The sequence below is a fragment of the Neovison vison genome, chromosome 2 (assembly GCF_020171115.1).
Source record: "Neovison vison isolate M4711 chromosome 2, ASM_NN_V1, whole genome shotgun sequence".
In the NCBI taxonomy this organism is placed as follows: Eukaryota; Metazoa; Chordata; class Mammalia; order Carnivora; family Mustelidae; genus Neogale; species Neogale vison.
This window is the reverse complement of record NC_058092.1, coordinates 6,353,525-6,361,353: the sequence shown is the minus strand read 5'-3', so window position 1 is coordinate 6,361,353 and position 7,829 is coordinate 6,353,525.

Sequence of the window (7,829 nt, the reverse complement as noted above, 5' to 3'; positions counted from 1 at the left end):
TTTTTTAAGATTTTATTTTTAAGTAATTTATGCACCCACTGAGGGGCTGGAACTCACAACCCAGAGATTAAGAGGCTCGCACTCCTCTGACTGAGCCAACCAGGTGCCCCAAGGACAAATTAGTTTTTTGAAAAGTCTCTTGGAAAACATTAGAGCTCACCAAGGCAGGGATTATATAAACAGAATAAAATGTCACCAGAGGTTGGGAATGCAAGGTTAGTTTAACATCCGAAAATCAATGTAACAAAAAAATAGGAGAAAAGGATATTAAAAGCATTTCCGCATGTGAAGAGAAAATCAATCAATAAAATTCACCAAGCGAAAGAAAAAATCAAAATCCACTTACGATTTAAAAAAAAAAAAAAAAGCCACGGGGTGCCTGGATGGCTCAGTGGGTTAAGCCTCTGCCTTTGACTCAGGTCACGATCGCAGGGTCCTGGGATCCAGCCCCAAACTGGGCTTTCTGCTCAGCAGGGAGTCTACTTCCCCACCCCCTCTGCCTGCCTCTCTGCCTACTTGTGATCTCTGTCTGTCAAATAAATAAATAAAATCTTTAAAAAAATAAAAAATAAATTTTTAAAAAACCTCTTCAGAAATTAGGGGAAAGAGGGAATTTTCTCAATTTGACAGAGAATATCTACAAAAAATTCTAATTCTACAATAAATGGTGAAATACTGGAAGTTTCCCTCTGACATCATAATGGTGAAATACTGGAAGTTTCCCTCTGACATCAGGAAAGAGACTTGCTACCCCAATTTAAAATTTAAAATTTACCTGGAGGTCCAGGTCAGAGCAATAAAGAAGGGAAAGTTTTCCAGATTAGAAATTTTAAGTCAATTTCACACCCAACACGGGGCTCAAACTCACAGCGCTGAGATCAAGAGTAGCGTTCTGCCCAGTGAGCCAGCCAGACACCCCCATGGTGGTGTATTTGCACAGAGGAATGAATTAGCTACTTTTACAGGGAACTACACGGAGGATTCTCACGATATGTTAAATGAACAAAAGCAATCACCGAAGAATAAAAAATGATTCTATTTGTATAAAGTTCCAAAGCCAGCAAAACTAGTCTCTGGTGGGTGGGGGGAGTGACTGGAGGGGAACACAAGGGGCCTCCTGGAGAGCCAGTGAGGAATCTGATCTGGGCGTTGATCTGAGATGATTAAGCGAAATGTTCATGTATGATTTACGCCCTCACCGATGTGTGAAACGTCAATTAAACAGTTAATAAGGAAGGAAAACTGTTTGACAATTCCTCAAAAAACTAAATACAGAATTACCGTATTAGGGGTCTCTGGGTGGCTCCGTGGGTTGGGCCGCTGCCTTCAGCTCAGGTCATGATCCAAGGGTCCTGGGATCAAGTTCCACATCAGGCTCCCTGCTTGGTGGAGACCTTACTTTCCCTCTCTGTCTGCCTGCCACTCTGCCTGCTTGTGCTCTCTGTCTGTCAAATAAATAAATAGAATCTTAAAAAAAAAAAAGAAAGAATTACCGTATCATCCAACAATTCCACTTTTTTAAAAAAGTTTTTATTTATTTATTCATTTAAGTAATCTCTACACCCAACATGGGGCTCGAACTCACCACCCAGATACCAAGCATCTCATGCTCTTCTGACTGAGCCAGGAGTCTCTTCACTTCTTGATCTACACTCAAAAGAATCGAAAGCTGGAGCTCAGACACTTGCACATGCATGTTCATAGCAGCATTGTTCCTCATAACCAAAAAGTGCAAACAGCCCGCATGCCCTTCGACAGATGAATGGATAAACCAAATGTGGTATGTGTATACAGCGCCGTTTTATTCAACCTTTAAAAAGAAGGGAAGCATTTTTATTTATTTCTTTTCCAGCTTTATTGAGATAAAACGGACGGCTAACCTTGTGTTACGTTTAAGGTGAACAGTGTATTAACTTGATACAGGTCTATATCACAAAACCACTACCACCACAGTGTGAGCTAGGAATGAAATTCTGACAGACACACACTACGACCAGGATGACCCCGGAAAACGTGCCACGTGAGAGAAGGCAGACACAAAAAGACACACACTGCATGATTCCACTTACAAGAGGTACTTGGAGTGGGCAGAGTCATAGACACAGAAAGGGGAATAGAAGTTACCAGGACCCTGGGGACAGGGCACTGCTGTTGAGTGGGTCCTGTTTCTATTTGGGAAGATGGAAAACTTCTGGAGAAAAAAAACTTCTGGAGATGGGTGGTACTGGTGGTCGCACGACATCATAAATGTGCTTAATGACGCCAAATTGTGCACTTAAAAATGTTCAGTGTTCAGTTCTGCACCTTCCGCTGAGGTCATGATCTCAGGGGTTGTGGGGTCAAGTCCCAAGTCAGGTTCCCTGGTCAGCGGGGAGTCTGCTTCCCCTTTTCCCTCCGCTCCTCCCCTGTTCACACTCTGTCCCCCAAATAAATAAATAAAATCTCTTAAAAACTAGGGGTGCGGGACGCCTGGGTGGCTCAGTTGGTTAAGCAGCTGCCTTCGGCTCAGGTCATGATCCCAGCGTCCTGGGATCGAGTCCCACATCGGGTTCCTTGCTCAGCAGGGAGCCTGCTTCTCCCTCTGCCTCTGCCTGCCATTCTGTCTGCCTGTGCTTGCTCTCTCCCCCCTTCTCTCTCTGATAAATAAATAAAATCTTAAAAAAAAAAAAAACTAGGGGCGCCTGGGTGGCTCAGTGGGTTAAGCCGCTGGCTTCGGCTCGGGTCATGATCTCAGGGTCATGGGATCGAGCCCCGCATCGGGCTCTCTGTTCAGCAGGGAGCCTGCTTCCCCCTCTCTCTCTCTCTGCCTGCCTCTCTGCCTACTTGTGATCTCTGTCTGTCAAATAAATAAATAAAATATTAAAAAAAAAAAACAACTAAATGAAATCGGGGCGCCAGTGTGGCTCAGTGGGTTAAAGCCTCTGCCTTCGGCTCAGGTCATGATTCCCAGGGTCCTGGGATCGAGCCCTGCATTGGGCTCTCTGCTCATTAAGGAGCCTGCTTCCTCCTCTCTCTCTGCCTACTTGTGATCTCTATCTGTCAAATAAATAAGTAAAATCTTAAAAAAAAAAAAAAAACTAAATGAAATTAAAAAACAAAAATGGCCAAGATGGTAAGTTTTATGCCGTGACTACTCTACCACAATTAAATGATTTAAATTTTGGGGGGGTTAGAATGATAAATTTTACTCTATAGGGAGTAGTAAAATATAGTAAAATTTCCATATAATATATATCATATGTATATTTATAACCCCACTTTAACAAGCTAATGATGAATAATTCTTTGTCCATTGGTGTGAAAACATAAACCAAAGGGACAACCCTCTTCAAGAATACAATGTAATGTCTCTTAGAAAGAGACAAGCAGAATTATCCTATCATTTTTAAAGAAATTAAATCAACAGTTTAAACACCTCTTCACAAATTAAAAGCAGGCCCATGAGGTATTACAAGAGTGTTTTCTCAAACACTGAAGACACAAATAATTCTAAACTCACACAAAACATAGGCTAGTGCAGGGATAGGTAAACCACAGTTTGTAGGCTGAACTTGGCTGTGTCTGTCCTTCCCGTCGTCTGTGGCCACTCTGGCCCAGAGACCAGAGAATCTGCAAAGCCTAACATGTTTACTCTCTGGACCTTTACAGAAATCATTTGCCAATAAGCGGGAACTGCCTCCAACTCATTTATTAGCTAGTATATCCCTGGCACCGAAATCTAACAAGGACAGCATAACAAGGAAAAATTATGATATCTCTCATGAATTTAGATACAAAAACCTTAAACAAAACAGGAAGGAAGGAAGGAAGGAACTAACGAGTGAACAAACAAGCTTCCTAAGACTTTCTGAATTTTCAGTCTGCAGCCCCTGGGCATGTTTGGTTCCTCCTGTGACGTCATTTTGCTACCGATCAGTCTCTTTTAGTTCATTTACTCAACCGTGGAAGGCACCATTACTAACCATCCCTTTTCCTTTGCCTACATCCCAGCCCCTCTTGTGGCTAATAGGAGCCACATCACTCACTTTTAGCCAATGAGACATAAAGAGAAATCTGCAGGGAAGACTTCTGGGAAAGCTCTTGCTTGCTTTCTCTCTTTCTCCCTTTTTTTTTTTTAATAACAGGCAGAGGGAGAGGGAGAAGCAGGCTCCCTGCTGAGTAGAGAGCTCAAAGTAAGGGTTAAAGCCTCTGCCTTCAGCTCAGGTCATGATCCCAGGGTCCTGGGATCGAGCTCCACATCGGGCTCTCTGCTCAGCAGGGAGCCTGCTTCCTCTTCTCTCTCTGCCTGCCTCTCTGCCTACTTGTGATCTCTGTCTGTCAAATAAATAAATAAAATCTTTAAAAAATTTTTTTAAATTTTATTAACAAATAAAATTTAAAATAAAATAAAATTAATATTATTTATATAAAATAAATACTTTAAAATAAAATGAAAAATTTTATTTCAGGGGCACATGGGTGGCTCAGTCGTTAAGCATCTGCCTTTGGCTCAGGTCATGATCCCGGAGTCCTGGGATCGAGCCCCGCATTGGGTTTCCTGCTCTTTGGGAAGCCTGCTTCTTCCTCTCCCACTCCCCCGGCTTGTGGTTTCTCTCTTGCTGTGTCTCTCTGTCAAAAAAATAAATAAAATCTTAAAATTTTTTTTTTAAATTTCAAATAGTGATAAATGTATTAAGAAGATAAAGCATCATAATGGCATAGAGGATAAGGGAAGGAGGAAGACATCAGACAAGGTGGTCAGGGAAGGCTTCTCTAAGGTGATGTTTGAGCTGAGGCCTGACTGAGAAGAAGCAGCCAGGTAAAGGGGTGAGGGGTGCATTCCTGACAGAGCAACCCACAAAAACCCAAAGATGGGAAGAAACACAGTGAGTGTGAGGGTCCCCCCGCACACCCAGTCCATTAACAGACCCTGCCAAGTCTACCTTCAAAATATTTCTGACCATCTTTCTCATCCTGCACATTGTTACCAGCCCGGTCTAAGCCACTAGGTCCCTTGCTTGGACACCTGTAGTGGCCTCCACCTGGTCTCCTACTTCTACTGAGGTCCTCTCTTATAGTCTGTTCTCCAAGCAGCCATAGAGAACCATGAACAAGCTCATTGCAATCCTTGCTCAAAGCCATTCAGTGGCTTTGGTCTCACTCAGGGTAATAGCATCTCCTACCACTGTGCCCCCCTTTCCCTGCTCTTCTCCTATCAATTGTGCTCTCACCACAGGGCCTTTGCACCTGCTGTTTCTCTCTGCCTGGAAAGCTATTTCCCCAGATAGTCATATGACTCCTCCCACATCCCACTCAGATTACTGGTGGAGGGACATCCCTTAAGAGAAGGTCACTCCAGCCACTCACCCTAAAACACCCATCTGTCATTCCTGGTCCTTCTTATTTCTCCTTGTGCCATTGTTCTCAAGAATGACCAAATTTTCTTTTTAAATTCTGAATCAGGTCTTTATCCCATACAGAAGTTGTTAGCATTAAGGATGGGGAGAGTTTGAGTGCATTCTTAAAGTGCAAGCATTCCCTTTGTACACTCCTGGGTTTGCTCAGGGGCTGGGCTGCTACTTTAAATCACCTACTATTGAGTACCTCCTGGAAATAAAAATGTAGTGGCACCTGGGTGGCTCAATCAGTTAAGTGAACAACTCATGGTTTCTGCTCAGGCCATGAGCTCATGGGTCATGGACTGAGCCTTGCGTCGGGCTCCAAGCTCAGCAAGAAGTCTGCTTGGGATTCTCTTTCTCTCCCTCTGCCCTTCCCCTCACCAGTGCACACTTTCTTCCTCTCTCTCAAATAAATATTTTTTTTTAAAAAAAGAAAGAAGGAAGGAAGGAAAGAAAGGAAAAGAAAGGCAAGAAGGAAGGTGGGTGGGTGTATTTTTTAGATGTCTTACCTACTTTTCTAGATACAGTCTTTTTCTCCAGCCCCCTGGTTCCAGTTTCTCTAAGTCCCGATTGCAACACTTCCATCTTCATGAATTGGCTCTTAACAAACCATTCAAATTCTTATAACTTGCAGACAGATCTACCCGGTGGGGTGTGTGTGTGTGTGTGTAAAGAACTTCCTGTCCTTGGAAGTATGCGATTTAAACTATCAAGAGCCCAAATTTACTTCCTACTTAAAACATTGACATTCCTTCCTAATTTAAAAAAAAAAAAGTTAGCCATGTTAGTGACAGATGATTTCTGCAGCCAAGAGGAATGATTAGAGCTGCTGGTTGGCACACTCGGGGCCCCCTGACTGCCCCCGCTTAGAGAGGGGCTGAGAGCACTTCCACAAATGAGGATGGTGTCAAAATGCTGATGTCAAAACCCGCTCTATCTGAACATTCCATAGTCGTGCGGTTCTGGAGTGGGATCTGCACCAGGATGGCTTACACAGAAGTTACTCTCCAGAGGAATGAAAGACTATTCAGTGGAAAATAAGATCGTGACAGCAAGCATCTACTTGTCCTTTCTTTACTTTGCTAAATGAATGAAGCTCTGTACCGTCTGAGGCCAAAGGGTACTCCTGGGGTCATGCTTGCACAATCAAGACTTTTCTTTTTTTTTTTTTTTGTAGAATTTTTATTTATTTATTTGACAGACAGAGATCACAAGTAGGCAGAGAGGCAGGCAGAGAGAGTGGAAGGGAAGCAGGCTCCCTGCTGAGCAGAGAGCCCGATGCGGGACTCGATCCCAGGACCCTGAGATCATGACCTGAGCCGAAGGCAGAGGCTTTAACTCACTGAGCCACCCAGGCTCCCCACAATCAAGGCTTTCAACAGCCCATCGCTTGCCTCATGCCCTCTGCTCAGACACACGGGGGACCACCACCATATTGAATGAAGCGGAGCTCCTCCAAAAAGGCTGTTTTTCTAGCTGGAGGGATATACTGTGCGCTCATGACATCCAGTGGCCAGAAAAATACTGTGCAGCATTTTCATTTATTTATTTATTTATTTATTTAAGTTTCTTACGTCACCCACAGTGCAATTGCAGACAGCTGCTCTGTGCAGGAGTAGAGGACCCACAATGAGAGGGGAATGAGTTGGGTGTCTCCCTGCTGCAGTGTGAGCCAGAGTCCAGGCTGACCCGGGAAACCTACTGGGTGGATGCCCATAAAAGGTCGTTTGGCTATCTAGAAAATTCCGTTCCCCACACCATCAAATAGGTGGCTACAAAAAGAGTGAAAAAAAAATATTTAATGTCTTAAATTTTAACTAAGATTTAATTTAATTTAATTTTGAATTTTAAATTTAATAAAATTTAATTTTAATTAAATTTTAATTTTTAAAAAATTTAATTTTTTTAAGTGGAGGTGCAATTTACACAACACAAAGTTAACCTTTTTTGAAGAAGCAATTCAGTGGCAGTTGGTATATTCACAGTGTTATGCAGCCATCACCTCTGTCTAATTCCAAAACATTTTCATCACCGCAAGAAAATCCTGTACCTATTAAACAGTCACTCCCCATTCCCTCGTTCCTTCACTCCCTGGCAAGCACCAGTTTGCTTTTTCTGTCTGTGGATTTACCCATTCTGGCTATTTCACATACATGGAACCAGCCCATATGTGTGGCTTTTGTCTCTGGCTTCTTTCACTTAGCGTAATTGGGGGGGGGGTTCTTCCATTTATAGCATTGTATTGGCATTTCATTCCTTTTCGTGCCTCAGTAATATTCTACTACATAAATATGTTGTCACATTTGATATATTTAGCAAACTCAACTATTGGTGAACATTTCAGCTCTTGCCACTGTTCGGCCACTGCTAATGCGTTGCTATGAACATTTGTGTACGAGTATTTGTTTCAACAGTGGTTTCGATTCTTTGAGGTATATGCCTAGGAGGGGA